General features: G+C 43.2%; 1 pseudogene; it reads left to right on the forward strand.

The window, feature by feature from the left end:
• Positions 1-232: 232 nt before the first annotated feature.
• Positions 233-17695, forward strand: part of LOC137315177 (Ig heavy chain C region, secreted form-like) — a 42829-nt pseudogene continuing 25366 nt past the window's right edge.

Consider the following 17695-nt stretch of genomic DNA (forward strand, 5'->3'; position numbering starts at 1 on the left):
TTATTGGGGTTAAGGACATCAAGGTGTCGATGAGTGAGTGGCTGAGCAGATGGATAAATGGAGAAATATCCTGGGAAATGGACAACTAAAGGCGAGTAAGTTGGGAGTTTTAAAGTGTCGCTCTAAATGTCTTGGCGAGCGAATACTTTTTCCAGCGGCGGACACAGTAGGAAGTGAGGTTATAATGGAACTGGAGATGTGAATGGTAAGGGCTGCTGGGGTTTGGTCGGTTATGTCCATGCATGTGACCGGGAAAATGGAAGTCGAGAAGCCACGGGAGATCGCAAGGTCGAAGAAATCAAGGAGACAATCACTGCAGTCAGAATGTGGGTTTCACATTGTTTGCCCTTCCCCATTGTTATTAATATTAATATATAGTGCTGGGGCAGTTCCTCTGTACAATCATGTAACATTTGATCAATTATATTTAGTTATATAAAAAGTGCTGGGTTTAAAAGAGGTTAACTGAATGTGTTTGTTCAGTGAATGTAATTAATGTCAGTCTCCATGGACACTAATTGAGTCACTGGAGGGTTTCCCTCTGCTATAAATCAGGGATTTAACTCAAGGTATTACTCAATGGTATCAGTCAGAGCATCACCCTAAGCACAAGCACGGAGCAGCGGCTATCAGGAGAGGGGAGGAATGCTCCTTCAGTTTCAGATACTTGCGGCCGTTCATGCCGTACAGAAGATATACTACCCCATCCTGGCTGCTGTCGGGATCCCGGGTAAGGAACTACCTCCTGCTATCCATGTTGTAAATCTTGTTTAACTGTGTGACTGTATTTTCTGTGTGACTTGCTGAGTACTTCCAGCATTTTCCGTTTTTATTATTAGTTTTAATCTAGTCGGCTTCAGGCAGTCAATTAAATTTCATCAACAGTTATAGGACTCTAGGTTAGAACTGATCGAGTCCGGTTCAGATACTTAATCACATCTCACCAACAGTTGCACGACACCAGATTAGAGCTTATCGATTCGGGTTTAAACACTTAATCAAATCACACCAACAGTTACAGGACTCCAGGTTAAAAATTATTTAGTCGGGTTAAGATGCTTAATCAAATCTCACCAACAGTCACAGGAATTCAGATTAGAACTGATGTAGTCGAGTTCAGATACTTAATCGAATCGCACCAACGATTATAGGACTCCAGGTGTGAACTGATCCAGTTGGGTTCAGACAATTGAACAAATCTCACCAACAGTTACACGACACCAGATTACAATTGATCGAGTCGGGTTCAGATACTAAATGAAATCTCAGGAACAGTTACTGGACTCCAGATTAGAACTGATCCAGTTGGGTTCATACTATTAGTTAAATCTCACCAACAGTTACAGGACTCCAGATTCGATCTGATCAAGTCGGGTTCAGATACTTAATCAAATCTCACCAACAGTTACAGGGCATCAGAATAGGACTGATCTTGTCGAGTTCAGGGAATTAATGAAAACCCACCAATATTTACAGAGCTGCAGATTAGAATTTATCGAGTCGGGTTCAGATACTGAATCAAATCTCACCAAAAGTTACAGGGCTTCAGTTTAGAACTGATCGAGTCGGGTTTGGACACTTAATCAAATCTCAGCAACAGTTACTCGAATCGAGATTAGAACGGATCCAGTCGGGTTCAGATACTAACTGAAATCTCACCAACAGTTACAGGACTCTAGATTAGAACTGATCCAATCGGGTTCAGATAATTAATCAAATCTCACCAACAGATACAGGACTCCAGATTAGAACTGATTTCGTAGGGTTCAGATAATTAATCAAATCTCACCAACATTAGCAGGACTCCAGATTATAACTAGTCTAGTCTGGTACAGGCACTTAACCAAATCTCACCAACAGTTACTGGACTCCAGGTTTGAACTGATCTCGTCGGGTTCAGACACTGAATCAAATCTCACCAACTGTTACAGGACTCCAGATTAGAACTGATCTAGTCGTGTTCAGATACTGAATCAAATCTCACCAAGGGTTACAGGACTCCAGATTATAACTGCTCGAGTCGGGTCCAGGCACTTAAACATATTTAACCAACATTTAGAGGAATTCAGGATAAAACTGATCTAGTCGGGTTCAGATAATGAATCAACTCTCACCAACTGTTAAAGGAGTACAGATTAGAACTGATCTAGTCGGGTTCAGATACTTTGTTAAACCCCAAGGTGGTAAATTATATTCATTTTATTATTAAATACAAAGAACGAAATCTGCATTCACACAGCTGGTTATAATGTGAATCATTTGCGATGTTCTAAAAAGGGTGATTGGAATTAGCGTTCATTATTCTCCACGGCCTGTCTCTCCCCATTGACTCGGGTTGTTTAAAGGGCGGCTGATTCCACATTGTTCATTATACACCACGGCCTGTCTCCCATCCATTGACTCGGGGTGTATGAAGGGCGGCCGATTCCACATTGTACATTATACACCACGGCCTGTTTCCCATCCATTGACTCTGGGTGTCGAAAGGACAGCCGATTCCACATTGTACACTATACACCACGGCCGGTCTCCCACCCATTGACTCGGTGTTTAAGCGGCGGCCGATTCCACATTGTACATTATACACCACGGCCGGATTGCCATCCATTGACTCGGGGAGTATAAAGGGCGGCTGATTCCATTCAACAGAAAGTAGGAATAAACGGGTCTTTTTCCGGGTAGCAGGCAGTTTCTAGTGGGGTACCGCAGGGATCAGTGCTTGGGCCCCAGCTATAAACAACATATATCAATGATTTGGATGAGGGAACTCATTGTAACATTTCCAAGTTTGCAGATGGCAAACAGCTGGGGTGGAATGTGAGCTGTGAGGAAGATGGAAAGAGGCTCCAGTGTGATTTAGACAAGTTGGGTGAGTGGGCAAGACGATGGCAGCTGCAGTATAACGTGGATAAATGTGAGCTTATCCACTTTTTTTGTAAAAAACAGAAAGGCAGATGATTATCTGAACGGTGATAGATTGGGAAAAGGGGAGTTGCAATGAGACCTGGGTGTCCTTGTGCACCAATCGCTAAAAGCGAGCATTCAGGTGCAGCAAGCAGTTCGGAAGGCGGAAGGTATGTTGGTCTTCATTGCAAGAGGATTTGAGTACAGGAGCAGGAATGTCTTACTGCAGTTCCACAGGGCCTTGGTGAGACCACATCTGGAGTATTGTGTGCTGTTTTGGTCTCCTTTTATAAAGAATGATGTCCTTGCAATCGAAGGAGTGCAAGGAAGGTTTACCAGACTGATTCCTGGGATGGCAGGACTGAGGTATGAGGAGAGATTGGGTCGACTTGGCCTATATTCACTCGAGTTTAGAAGAATGAGAGGTGATCTCATCGAAACATATAAAATTCTAACAGGACTTGACAGACTTGATGCAGGGAGGATTTTCCCAATGGCTGGGGAGTCCAGAACCAGGGGTCACAGTCTCAGCATACGAGGTATGCCATTTAGAACAGAGAAGAGGACAAATTTCTTCACTCAGAGGTTGGTGAACCTGTGGAATTTTCTACTTCGGAAGGCAGTGCAGGCTAAGTCATTACATGTATTCAAGAAGGAGATGGATATATTTCTTAATGCTAAAGGGATCAAGGGATATGAGGAAAAAGCGGGAACAGGGTACTGAGTTAGACGATCAGCCATGATAATTTTGAATGACGAAGCAGGCCCGAAGGGCCGAATGGCCAAGTCTCGCTCCTGTTTTCTATATTTCTATGTTTCTATGCACATTATACACCACTGCCTGTTTACCATCCTTTGACTTCGGGTGTATAAAGGGCGGCCGATTCCACATTGTACATTTTCACCACGGCCGGTCTCCCATCCATTGACTTCGGGTGTGTAAAGGGCGGCCGATTCCCCATTGTACATTATACACCACGGCTGGTCTCCCATCCATTGACTCGAGGTGTATAATGGGCGGCCGATTCCACATTGTACGTTGTACACCAGCACCTGTCGGTATAAATACCCCGAGTATCTGCAGAGAGAAGAGGGAAGTCACCAGTTTGGACGTGAACCCTTCTCAAAACATGATTGGTCATATCATTAGATTATTTAAAGTGAACATTGTTTGTACGTCGATTGAAGATTCTGTGATTGGAAAGATTTTTTAAATGTTTCTCAATAAATATTTTACATTCAGTTGACTTGAAGTTTCAGATTTGAGTTGAAGTTCAAGCAATGTCCGGTTTAATTAACAGTTTATTTAACACCTAGTGTTATGTTTCCATGATTTAATCCCACACCCGGATTCGTTTTACAATTTATTACTGAGCAGTTAGTTCTAGTTTTCATTGTAATTCCTGTCTCCAGCTGAAAGCCCGTTCACAATGAAAGTTATTCAATTCCATGATTGGAAGCAATAACAAGTCTGGAAATTTCACCCCAACTCAATCAAACCTCTGATTTCGCTCTCATCCTGCTCCTAATGTGTCTGTTTGTTTCTCTTCTTACCAGTTAACTTAGTGACGATCAAGATTCTGTGTCAAGGAACGTGCGGACTCTCCAAATGTGTCACTCGCTATCTGGTAGCCATGGCAGCGGCGGATCTACTGGTCGTTATCATCGATCTGATATTGAGGCAGATTCCGATTGCTCATCAAATAAGCATTGTGCGATCCATTCCCGTGTGTAATATTCACGCGGTCCTGCTGTACGCAGCCACAGACTGTTCTGTCTGGTTCACCGTTAGTTTCACCTTTGATCGATTTGTGGCCATTTGCTGCCAGAAACTGAAAACTAAATATTGCACCGAGAAAACGGCGGCTGTGATTCTCGGAACAGTGAGTGTGCTGTCCTGTTTAAAGAACATTTTCTGGTACTTTATGTATCAACCTTGGTACACGATGTATAATAAACCCTGGTTTTGTTATGTGAGCGTCCGTGTTAAGACTTCAGGATTATGGACAGCAATCGAACTCCTTCATTATATTCTCACCCCGTGTGTCCCGTTTGTTCTGATTCTGCTGCTCAATGCTTTCACCGTCAGACACATTTTAGTGGCCAGCAGAGCCCGCAGGAGACTCCGGGGACACGACAGTGGGGAGAGTCCCAGAGACCCAGAGATGGTGAGCCGAAGGAAATCCATCATTTTAATGTTTGTTATCTCGGGGAATTTCATCCTGTTATGGGCGATGTTTATGATGTGTTCTATAGCTCAGCGAACGTGGTATCTTGGTTATATGTCTTTAGAACCACCTCTTTTTGGACGAGAAATTGGATTCATGCTCCAACTCCTGAGTTGCTGCACAAACACTTGTATTTATGCAGTGACCCAGAGTAAATTCAGAGAGCAGTTGAAGAATGTGGTGAAATATCCCATTACTATAATTGTTAAATTCATTAAACGTTGAGAGGAATGGAAGAATTTCCAGCTTCAGTATTCAATCCTGGTTCATGTTCCACCCGACCCGATAGTCCCCGCCGCACTGTCGGAGTGTCAGTACTGAGGGAGCGCTGCACTGTCGGAGGGGCAGAACTGAGGGAGAGCTGCACTGTCGGAGGGTCAGTACTGAGGGAGTGCTGCACTGTCGGAGTGTCAGTACTGAGGGAGCGCTGCACTGTCGGAGGGTCAGTGCTGAGGGAGCGCTGCACTGTCGGAGGGGCAGAACTGAGGGAGTGCTGCACTGTCGGAGGGTCAGTACTGAGGGAGCGCTGCACTGTCGGAGGGTCAGTGCTGAGGAGTGCTTCTCTGTCGGAGGGTCAGTGCTGAGGGAGAGCTGCACTGTCGGAGGGTCAGTGCTGAGGGAGCGCTGCACTGTCGGAGGGGCAGAACTGAGGGAGTGCTGCACTGTCGGAGGGTCAGTACTGAGGGCGAGCTGCACTGTCGGAGGGTCAGTACTGAGGGAGAGCTGCACTGTCGGAGGGTCAGTGCTGAGGGAGCGCTGCACTGTCGGAGGGGCAGAACTGAGGGAGTGCTGCATTGTCGGAGGGTCAGTACTGAGGGAGAGCTGCACTGTCGGAGGGTCAGTACTGAGGAGTGCTGCTCTGTCAAGAACTGCTGTCTTTTGACTGACACGCTAAACCTCTCAGGTGGACTTGATTGATCCCACCGGGCTATAACGAAGAAGAACAGTGGAGAGTCCTGGACAATATTTATCACTCAACCAACATCACTGAAAAACATGATCATTGTCACGTTGCTGTCTGTGGGCTCTTGTTGTGCACAAATTAGCTGCCGTGTTTCCTACATTAGCACCGCAATGACTACACTTCAAAGTACTTCATTAGCTGTAAAGTGCTTTCGAACAACCTGCGGTCGTGAAAGGCGCGGAATAAATACAAGTCGCTCTTTCTCAGATGGCGCAAATGAGCATTTCCTAATGTAAAACACACACACTCCAACTAGTTTTGCTGCAGCTGTAGGAGGTCACGTACAGGACGAGGTCAGGGCCTCGTGTATGACAAACATTATTCACTAACAGTTGATAGGAACAGATGAGAAATGTTATTCCCATAAGACCAGGTAATCTGGAGAGAGTGTGGGAATGCAAGATTATGAACAGGACTGGGTATAAGATGGGTTTTATCATCGAATTGATGAAGAAAATGTATTAACCATAAGTCACAGTATTTACTAGCCCCCGAATTTGTACTAATGATAAAGATCAACGACTGTCCCACAAACCCAACCTAACTGGCGAGCTGTCTGGGCTGGAATTGATTGGGTATTTGAATGTCTGATTTGGGTCGGGTCATCTCTCGTCAGACCCATTTCAAGCTGATTGCGGAATATGGAGGATCTGGGCGAATATATAGATGAGTACTCGGTGCATCATGGCGAGACATCTCGAACGATCAGTGATCTTCTGGGAAAGACAGAGTCCTTGATTGAGTTAGCATAGGTCATTAAAAAGGACATTCTGCAGATCTCGAGGAAGGTTAGAACCAAAATTGCATTGCTGCTCGTGGCTGAGATCCGAGTCCAATAATGGTCTCAGAAAGGTGTGAGAAAGATTGAAGGAATGAAATAAACAGCTACAAGAGGATAGGGCGATGGAAGTACACGATGAGAAGGGGAAGGCAGAGAAAGAGTTAAATATAAAGGTAGAGAAAAGAGATAAAGCTGAGACACTTGCTGCACAGGTTTGAGCAAGTAGGATTCCACGTGCTGAAGTTCTGCTAAAGAGAAGTCGAGGGGTGGAGGAGTTAGAAAGCGCTGTAGCGGAATTATGGATGAACAATGGTCCAGCTTTCGGCAGACACAGCCGATTTTACAGGAGTAGGGACCATCAGGCAATTCCGCTGTAGTTACAGTGTTAGAGAATGAGTCGTGTCCATCTGACGCATCTCGTTCACCCTGTTCAATGAATAGTCACCAACATCTGTTCCTCCACCTCCACTTTATCCACCGTTACCTGCCGCCCCTGTGCTATTCCACACTACGCGTCACTTCCATCAACTCCAACCCAACCCCAACCCATCATTCATTTCCAGCTGCGTCACCTCCACCTCACACTTCCCCACCACTCCAAGCTGCCCCAACACCAAGCCCAACCTATCCTCCACTTCCAGTCGCTTCAACTCCACGTCCCACCGAAACACGTCTCCCATCTGTCCCAATCTCCAGACCGTGGCCTTCCGCCATCCACTGGCCCCCACTCCAGCCCGAATATGTCCATCAGCAACTCCTTGTCTGCAGGTGGAATCCATAATCTCCTCAACCGCTAATCAGTGAAAAGAGGATCCTCGTGGAGCAGTGCGTGTCGGTTTAGGAGATTTGATTTTCGCTTCGGTATTTTCACTGATTGAAATACGAGTTTAAATCCCTCACGAGCGCGGCTGTGATACCATTTTAAGTCAAAAATCACCCATTGGCTTCTCACATATTTTCAGCGTCATCACCAACGTCATCTTATTGACCATCACCTGGGACCAGTGAGGATTTTCACCCTATTCCGCCACCTCCTCATCACCGTTGTCATAGTCATCAAAATTCACACACCCTCATTCTGAAAAAAGACCTTTGGAGAGGAAATGAAGTCTGTGCAACCCCCAGAGATTGTGCCAAGATAGAGACTGTCTGTAGTTCGTTCTTCGAAGTGGTGCATCAAATGGAGGAAGTTCACCCAGTCAAACACTGTCAGGACACGCTCGCCAGTAACGACATTGTGATTTGGATCAAAGGCGGTTAAATGGAGTTACGATGGAGATCAGCCAGAATCTAAAAGAACGGCTCGAGGGGGTGAATAGTCAACACCTGTTACTTTAGTCCGAAGGTGTCGCCAACCTTGAGCCAAGTTTCACTCGAAGCCATGATGCCAATGCAATCATCCATAGTATGTACTTGGGTGGAAATCTGAACTATAAGATTCTATGACTCTGACACATTTCCTCTGACAAACCCCAGTCAGGGGCTTGTTTGATGCATCTGCTCAAAGCAGATTGGCGCAGGTCCCCTGCAGTGTTGTATGGCATCAATAATACAAGGCCAGCAGCGGGTGGTCACAACTTGGTCAGTGCTTCTCCAGTGAGGCAGAGCCGCAAAAATTATGTCTTGTCTGACATCCCCACGTACCACTACGATGATTTTTAATTCGGTTCCAGGGGCATTGTTGCCAGAAGTGCCTTCAAACCTGAAAATGTTTTCCAGTGTTACCTTTACCCAGATCATGCATACAGAACATCTGAAATCCGAACAGGAGTAGGCCATGCGGCCCTTCGAGCCTTCTCCGCCACTCATTAAGATTATGGTTGAACATCGACCTCAACTCCATTTTCCTGCCTGATCCCAATATCCCATGAGAACCCTAGTGTCCAGAAATCTATCAATCTCAGCCTTGAATATACTCAAACACTAAGCATCCACAGCCCTTTGGAGTAGAGAATTCCAAAGATTCACAACCCTCTGAGTGAAGAAATTTCTCCTCTTCTCAGTCTTAAATGGCCGACCCCTTATTCTGAGACTATGCCCATTAGTTCTACACTCTCCAGCCAGGGGAAACAACCTCTCAGCATTTACCCTGTCAAGCTCCTTCAGAATCTTATATATTTCAATGAGATCACATCTCATTCTTCTAAACTACAGAGAAAATAGGCCCATTTTATTCAACCTCTCCTCATAGGAGATCTCTCTCATCCCAGGAATCAATCTGGTGGACCTTCGTTACACCGCCTCTAAAGGCAAGTATATCCTTCCTGAGAAAGTGAGAACGAAACTGTGCACAGTCCTCCCAATGTGGTCTCAACAAAGCCCAGTACAACTGTAGCAAGATTTCCTCACTATAAGGAAGTATTGCTGCAATTGTTACAACCTTGCAATAAAGGCCAACATTTAGTTTGCCCTCCTAATTGCTTGATGTTCCTGCATGCTAACTCTGTGTTTCTTGTCCGAGGACACACATATCTCCCTGAACACCAACATTAAATATTTTTCACCATTTAAAAATATTCTTCTTTTTTGTTCTTCCTACCAAAGTGAATAACCTCACATTTCCCATTCAGCGTGGATAGATTCTCCTATTCTTGTAGACCTGCCCTTTTTACATCAGTGGTAGGGACCAAGGCAGCGTGACATTGACCATTGGAAAAATGCAGCCTGCAGTACAGAAAGGAACAAGAACAGGGAAAGCTACCTATGTACACTTGTACGAATGGAGGAACACAGAAACATCTGATCCACACTGCAGCTCGCAACCCTCCCAATTGCTGGTGTTGTAACGAAAGAGTTAGTCTGACGAACTTGAAGTCTGTTGATGTAATATAGTTTCCTTCATTTTGTAATGACGTTAGTTCTTAGTCCTTGTTTCGTTAGTCTGAAGGATGAATCAAAATTCTCAGATAATTGGCACAAGAAGCATAGGGGAAATGAGGTGACATTTTAAGCAACGAGTTGTTATGATCTGGAATTGCCAGAAAGGTTGGTGGATGCAGATTCAATAGATTGTAAAGTTCATAGAATGATGTAGTCATAGAAAGGTTACAGCACAGAAGGAGGCCATTCGACCCATCCTCCCCGTGCCGGCTCTTTGTCAGAGCAATCCGATTAGTCCTATTGGCCCGTTCTTTTCCCGTAGCCCTGCACGTTTTTTTCCACTGCAAGTATTTATCCAATTCATTTTTGAAAGCCACGATTGAATCTGCTTCGATCACACTTTCAGGCATCTCATTCCAGGTCATAACTACTCATTGCATAAACACGTTTTTCCTCCTGTCGCCTTTGGTTCTTTTGCCAATCACCTTCGATCTGCGTCTTCTGTTTCTCGAGTTTTCCGCCAATATGAACAGTTTCTCTTTCTTTACATTATCTAAACCCTTCATGATTTTGAACACTTCTATCAAATCTCCTCTTAACCTCCTCTGCTATAAGGAGAACAACCGCAGCTTCTCCAGTCTATCCACGTAACTGAAGTCCTTCATCCCTGGAACCATTCTGTAAATCGCTTCTGCACCCTGTCTAATGTCTTCACTTCTTTCCTGAAGTGCAGTGCCCAGAATTGGACACAATACTCCAGTTGTTGCCGAAGCAGTGTTTTATAAACGCTCAACCTAACTTCCTTGCTTTTGCACTCTATGCCTCTATTTACAAAGCCCAGGATTCCGTAGGCTTTTTTAACCACTTTCTCAACCTGTCCTGCCGCCTTCAAAAAATTCTAAACATTTACCCCAAAATCGCACTGTTCTTGCACATCCCCCCACCGCCTAGAATTGTATCATTTAGTTTTTTATTGCCTCTCCTCGTTCTTCCTGCGAAAATATATCACTTCGCACTTCTCGACATTAAATCTAATTTACCAAACGTCCGCCCATTCCACCAGCCTGTCGATGTCCTCCTGAAGTCATATACTATCCACCTCACTCTTCACTACGCTTCCAAGTTTTGTGTAATTTGCAGGTTTTGACATTGTGCTCTGTACACCCAAGTCCAAGTCATTAATATGTATCCAAAAAAGTCGTACGGTGCTCTGGGGAACACCATTATATACCTTCCTCTCGTCTGAAAAACAACCACTTCTCTCTGTTTCCTATCACGTGATCTATTTTTTATCTCTCTGGCCACTGCGCATCTCATTCCATTTGCTCAAATTTGGTGACAAGCCTATGATATGGCACTGAATCAAACACCCTGTGGAAGTCCATATTCACAATATCAAATGCATTCTCCTCATCAACCCTCTCTGTTGCCTCATCAAAAACGAAATCAAGTTATTTAAACACGATTTGCCTTTATCAAATCCGTGCTGGGTTTCCTTTATTAATTCACACTTGTCTAAGTGACTATTAATTTTGTCCCATATTATCATTTCTAAAAGCTTCCCCGCGACCGAGGTTAAACTGACTGGCCTGTAGTTGCCGAGTTTATCCTTACGCTCTCTTTTAAACAAGGGTGTAGCATTTGCAATTCTCCAGTCCTCTGGCATCACTCCCATATATAAGGAGGATTGCAAGATTATGGCCAGCACCTCTGCAATGTCCACCCTGGAGCGGGTGACATATCTACTTTAAGTACAGCCAGCCTTTCGAGTACCTCCTCTTTGTCATTTTTTAGCCCATCCAGAATCTCAACTACCTCTTCACTTACTGTGACTTTGGCAGCATCTTCTTTCTTGGTAAAGACAGTTGCAAAGTACGCATCTACTAACTCCGCTATGCCCACTGCCTCCATGAGTAGATCTCCTTTTTGGTCCTTAATCAGTCCCACCCCGCCTCTCACTGTCCGTTTATTATTTACATGCCGACAGAAGACTTTTGAATTCACTGTTATGTTTACCGCCAGTCTATTCTCATACTCTCTGTTTTCCATAGTTATTTCCCTTTTCACATCTCCGCTGCACTTTCTATATTCACCCTGGTTCGGACTAGAATTATCAACCTGACATCTGTCATAAGCCCCCTGTTTATGCTTCATCTTACTCTCTACCTCTTTCGTTATCCGGGAATCTCTGGCTTTGGTTGCCCATCTTTCCTCCTCGTGGGAATGTATCTAGACCGTACCCGAACCACGTCCTCTTTAAAGGCGGCTCATTGTTTGATTATAGTTTCGCCTTCCAATCTTTGATTCCAATTTACTCGGTCAAGGTCCGTTCTCAACCCACTGAAATTGGCCCTCCTCCAATTATGTATTTTTACTCTAGCCCATCTCCTGCTAAGTAATCTTGCGTTTGATTTTTCCTTGTCACTTTCTACAACTAACCTGAACCTTATGATTCCATGATGACTGTTCCCTAAATTTCCCTCCCCGTGTCACTTACTCCACTTGGCCCACCTCATTCCCCAGAACCAGATCTCGCAATGCCTCCTTCTTTGTTGGGCCATAAACATACTGATCAAGAAAGCTCTCCTGAACACAATTCAGAAATTCCTCCCCCTCTTTGTTCTATGCACTATTAATATTCCATTCTATTTTAGGATAGTTGAAGTCCCTCTTATCACTGCTCTATAGTCCTTGCACATCTCCGTAATTTCCCTGCAAATTCACTCCTCTATATCCTCCCCACTAATTGGTGGCCTATCGAATAAACTCAGTAATGCAATGACACCGATATTGTTTCTTAACTCTAACGAAATAGACTTTGTCCTTGATCCCTCAAGGACATCATCTCTCTCCAGCGCTGCAATATTCTCCGTAATCAATGCTGCCACCCCCGCCACTACCTCCCCCTACAAACCTATTTCTTGTCTTTCCTGAAAACCTTGTATCGAGGAATATTTAGTACACATTCCTGCACTTTTTTGAGCCAGGCCTCTGTTACTTCTACCATTTCATATTCCCATGTGAATATTTGCGCCTGCAGCTCACCAACCTTATTTACTACGCTTCGTGGGTTTACACACATCCACTCTATACCTATCTTCAACCTTCTCGTCTTCTTTCTTAGTCTGACCCCACCTAATAATGTGCTATTTCTTACTCTAGTGCTATCTCTCTCTCTCTCTCAATCATTTGTGCACCTCGTTTCTCCTTTCTAATGCTACATCCTGCTGCCCAACCCCCTTCCAAAATAGATCAAATCCCCCCACCACTTGTGAACCTTCCCATATGTTCATTGGTCCCAGCTCGTTTGCGGTACAAACCATCCAGCTTGAAAATGTTCCCCCTCTCCCAGAACTGGTCTCAATGCCCCAAGAATCTGAAACTCTCCCTCTTGCACATGTCTTTAGTCACACATTACCCTGTCTTATCTTCCTATTTATCTACTCACTCGCGTGTTGCACTGGGAGTAATCCAAATGTTACTAATGTTGAGGTCCTGCTTTTTAACTTCATCCGAGCTCCTGAAATTCTAGCCGCAGGACCCCATGCCTTTTCTTTCCTTTGTCGTTGGTACCCACATGGAACACGATATCTGGCTGTTCCGCTTCCCCCCGCAGAATGTTCCACACCCTTCACTCTGGCACCAGAGAGGCAACACACCAAGAGGGACTCCATCAATTAGTCTAACATAACCAAAGAGTGTAAAGGAAAAGAAGGTGAGGAGTTCCTGAAAGGTGTACAAGAGAACTTCAATTATCAGTAGGTTTCCAGCCCAAAGAGGAAGAAAACAGGGGTGGATTATCATATTCATTATATCACTGTGTGTTGGTTATCATTTTCAATTCAACAGTTCAATGTCATATTGTTACTTTGTGTATCACTTATCATATCCAATTTAACAATAACTTAATTTCTCTTCTATTGATTATCATATCCAATTTAACATTAACTTGATTTCTCTTCTATTGATTATCATTTCCAATTTAACATTAAATTGATTTCCCTTCTATTGATTATCATTTCCAATTTAACAATAACTTGATTTCTCTTCTATTGATTATCATTTCCAAATTGAACAATAACTTGATTTCCCTTCTATTGATTATCATTTCCAATTTAACAATAGCTTGATTTCCCTTCTATTGATTATCATTTCCAATTTAACAATAGCTTGATTTCCCTTCTATTGATTATCATTTCCAATTTAACATTAAATTGATTTCCCTTCTCTTGATTATCATTTCCAATTTAACAATAACTTGATTTCCCTTCTATTGATTATCATTTCCAATTTAACATTAACTTGATTTCCCTTCTATTGATTATCATATCTAATTTAACAATAACTTGATTTCCCTTCAGTTGATTATCATTTCCAATTGAACAAAAACTTGATTTCCCTTCTATTGATTATCATTTCCAGTTTAACATTAACTTGATTCCCCGTCTATTGATTATCACATCCAATTTTACAATAACTTGATTCCCCTTCTTTAATTATCATATCCAAATTAACAATAACTTGATTTCCCCGTTTTCATATCGAGCTTTACGATTAACTGTAACTGCCTTTCTCTGTGTATTTGTTATCATCTCCTAATTAGCAGTGAACTGAAAATGTATTCCGCTTTGTATTGTTTATCATATCCAATTTAACAATTAACGAATCCTTTTTTGGCTGTGCATTATCTATTATTGCCTAATTATCTATTAACTGGTTGATGAAGTGTTCTTATTCATAATGTACTGCTCAACTCAATTAAATTTTTAATCTTTGAAAGCCAGTTGTCTTCCAGGAACATAGGAATAGGAGTAGGCCATTCAGCCTCTCGAGCCTGTTCCGTCATTCAATGAGATCATGTCTCATGTATATCCCAACTCCATCCACCTACCTTGGACCTATATCCCTCAAGGTTCTTGGCTAACAATAAACTATGGATCTCAGATTTAAAATTAAGAATAGAATTAGCATCTACTGCTTTCTGTCTGAGAGAGTTCCACACTTCTACCAACTTTTGCGCCTCAAAACTTCTCTCCTCAATGGCCTGGCACTGATTGCAAGGTTATGTCCCTTTTTCCGAGCCTTCCTCAGAAGCAGAAACAATTTTAGCTCTATGTACCCTCTCAATGCCTTTCAAATTCCTAGAAGTCTCAATCAAACATCTTCTATATTTCTGGGAGGACTAGTCTATTATATGTACTGTCTCATAAATTAAGCCACTGAAACCTGGTAACATTCTGGACAATATGAGCTAACTTCGTTCCAAGGTCAACATATCCTTTCTCGGGTATGTAGTAAGCATACAGTACAAGCAATAACACTTAAACCTGTTCTTTAAAGGCAATATTTATAAGAAACCTGTGAATGGAAACTTGTTACAGTTCTGAGCTCAGTATCTTCGGCCTTTGCGGAACCGAACCCTTATTGCACAGCGACAGTTTTGTCCGTGGTTCTTACTGTGTCTACGTGACAATCCATAAATTCTGCATCACATAATTGTATAAAAGTTAAAATTGCAACTTCATATAAGGAGAATTTATGCGTTTATCCCTTAAAATTATTTGTATTTTCCTTACTTAAAAAGCTCATTTTCCTGTCGCACGAACTATATCTGCCTTACTTTGTTATCGTGCCTGTTGTTTCGCTATTTATCCAATAATTGCCATTCTTGCAGGTGAAACCATTAATTATAAGTCTGCCTTTGTTTGTGCATCATTCGGATAATGTTAACCCAGGCGTTTTCCTTTGCAGCACAAACTTTTCACCCACTCTTTCATCAAATGCTTCAGTATTGAATGGCAGTCTTTAATTAAACCTCTTATTACTTCATCCTGAAACTGACCATTGCTGTAGGGTAAGTCAGGCCCAATGGACCAGTGCTACTTTAAATTGACTGAGAATTCCCCACTGAACAGGTAAGGGCTAAAGTTGAGCATTTTTACAATATGAAGACAAGTCAATAGCAGAACAACATTAACAGACTTCAGGACAGTCTTAGTAAACTTCGGTACCGCTGGGATCATTTTTTTGGCCCGAACTATTCACGAGTTGGCCGGCAGTGTCTAGTGGGGTACCGCAGGGATCAGTGCTTGGACCCGAGATATTCACGGGTTGGCAGGCAGTGACTAGTGGGATACCACAGGGATCATTTTTTGGCACGAGCTATTCACTGGTTGGCAGACAGTTACTAGTGGGGTACCGCAGGGATCAGTTTTTGGGCACCAGCTATTCACGGGGTGTCAGGCAGTGACTTTTCGGGTAACGCAGGGATCAGTGCTTAGGTCCCAGCTATTCACAATATGTATCAATGATTTGGATGAGGGAACCAAATGTAGTATTTCCAAGTTTGCTGACGACAGAAAAATAGGTGGGATCGTGAGTTGTGTGGAGGATGCAATGATGCTTCAAGGCGGTTTGGACAAGTTGAGTGAGTGGACAAATACATGTTAGATGCAGTATAATGTGGATAAATGCGAAGTTATCCACTTCGGAAGGAAGCACAGAAAGACAGAGTATTATTTAAATGGTGATAGATTGGGAAACGTTGATGTGCAAAGGCTCCTGGGTGTCCTTGTACACCAATCACTGAAATCAAACATGCAGGTGCAGCAAGCAGTTAGGAAGGCAAATGGTATGTTGGCCTTCATTGCAAGAGGATTTGGGTACAGGGGCAAGGATGTCTTACTGCAGTTATACAGGGCCTTGTTGAGACCACACCTGGAGTGTTGTGCACAGTTACCCGAAGAAAGGATATACTTGTCATAGAGGGAGTGCAGCGAAGGTTCACCAGACTGATTCCTGGGATGGCAGTTCTGTCGTATGAAGAAAGAATGGGTCGATTCGGCCTGTATTCACTTGAGTTTAGAAGAATGCGAGGGGATCTCATTGAAACGTATAAAATTCTAACAGGGCTGGACAGACTGGATGCAGGGAAGAAGTTTCCCCTGTCTGGGGGTTCCAGAACGAGGGGTCTCAGTCTTAAGATACGGGGTAGGTCATTTAGGACTCAGATGAGGAGAAATTTCTTCACTCAGAGGGTGGTGAAATTGTGGAATTCTCTACCACAGGAGGCTGTTGAGGCCAAGTCGCTGAATATATTTAAGAAGGAGCCAAATAGATTTCTTGACACCAAAGGCATCAAGGAGTCTAGGGAGAGAGCGGGAATATGGTATTGAGATAGAGGAAGAGCCATAATCATATTAAATGGCGGAGCAGGCTCGAAGGGCCGAATTGCCTACTCCTGCTCCTATTTTCTATGTTTCTATGTTTAAATCCAGTCTATGTGAAAATTAAAATCTCCCATTATAACAACATAGCTTTCGTTACATGCTTCCCATGTCTCCTTATTGTTACATCCCCCATTAAATTACGACTACACAATGATCTGTGGACAATTCCTATCAGAGTCTTTAATGCTTGCTGTTACGTCGTTCAACTCATAGTGCATCCAATGCCTGATCTATTTAATTTTTGAGGAGTTCACTTGTAAGATAGGCATGGGAGTGTCTTAAGGTGTTGTGTAAAGGGACTTCCAGAAGGCATTCGTTAAAGCTCCACACAAAAAATATGCGCAGAAATGAGAGAGTATGGAATTGGAAGTGGCATTTTGATCTGTGTTGGGAATTGTTTGGGCGGTCGGAAATATATTGTGGAGATAAAGTGTTTGTTTTCTGATATTCTAAATGTGACAAGTGGTGTTCTCTGGGGATCTCTTCCGGGGAGTCAACTTTTCGACATATTTACTGATGACTTGGATGAAAGAATAGAGGGTTGTATATTTACGTTTGGAGGTTGCACTAAATTAGGAGGAACAGTAAGTAGTGTAGAGGGAAGCAGAAAGTTGAAAAGGGACAGAGACAGATTAATTGAGTGGGCAAAACTTTAACAGACGGAGTTCAACGTGAAGTCAGTTTCGATCTGGGAAAGATAACTTAAGAGTATAAATGGAGAGAAACGAGGAACTGAACAGTATACAAATAATTAAAAGCAAGTAGGCAG

The sequence above is a fragment of the Heptranchias perlo genome, unplaced genomic scaffold, assembly GCF_035084215.1.
Source record: "Heptranchias perlo isolate sHepPer1 unplaced genomic scaffold, sHepPer1.hap1 HAP1_SCAFFOLD_54, whole genome shotgun sequence".
Taxonomy (NCBI): domain Eukaryota; kingdom Metazoa; phylum Chordata; class Chondrichthyes; order Hexanchiformes; family Hexanchidae; genus Heptranchias; species Heptranchias perlo.